This window comes from Bos taurus, chromosome 2 (assembly GCF_002263795.3).
Source record: "Bos taurus isolate L1 Dominette 01449 registration number 42190680 breed Hereford chromosome 2, ARS-UCD2.0, whole genome shotgun sequence".
In the NCBI taxonomy this organism is placed as follows: Eukaryota; Metazoa; Chordata; class Mammalia; order Artiodactyla; family Bovidae; genus Bos; species Bos taurus.
In genome coordinates, this window is record NC_037329.1 from 132,636,359 (window position 1) to 132,637,051 (window position 693).

Consider the following 693-nt stretch of genomic DNA (forward strand, 5'->3'; position numbering starts at 1 on the left):
TGGTCATGGAAAATCTTTGTCAATTCTCTGCCTTGTTCAAGGAAAGATGAGATATTCTTTCCTCTGAAAAATACAAATCCATTTCTTTTTGGTTACCTTTCCCTCATTAGAGAGAGAGAGAGAGAGAGAGAGAGAGATCAGTCGCTCAGTCGTATCTGACTCTTTGCCACCCCATGAATCGCAGCATGCCAGGCCTCCCTGTCCAACACCAACTGCCAGAGTTCACTCAGACTCACGTCCATCGAGTCAGTGATGCCATCCAGCCATCTCATCCTCTGTCATCCCCTTCTCCTCCTGCCCCCAATCCCTCCCAGCATCAGAGTCTTTTCCAATGAGTCAACTCTTCGCATGAGGTGGCCAAAGGACTGGAGTTTCAGCTTTAGCATCCACCCCCCTTTTCATCAAAGATCACCGCAGTAAGGTTATTCCTGTTTACAAAGTAAGTCCTGTCTCATTATATTTGGTATGATTGCTTACATAAGAGCAGCAAGAATGGTAATTGATCACACAGATCTTTTTGAGCTTGTTTTGCTGGAATCTTTTGTAAGACTTTTAGACATTTAAAAGCCTCCCAAGCCAAGAACTGGACCACCAGATTTTTCTTGCAATACCGATAGATTTGAGTAAACTTCTCTCCTCTTGATGTTCCCAAGATGCCCTAAGCTTCCTGGGCCTGCCAGGAGGTGACCTTCC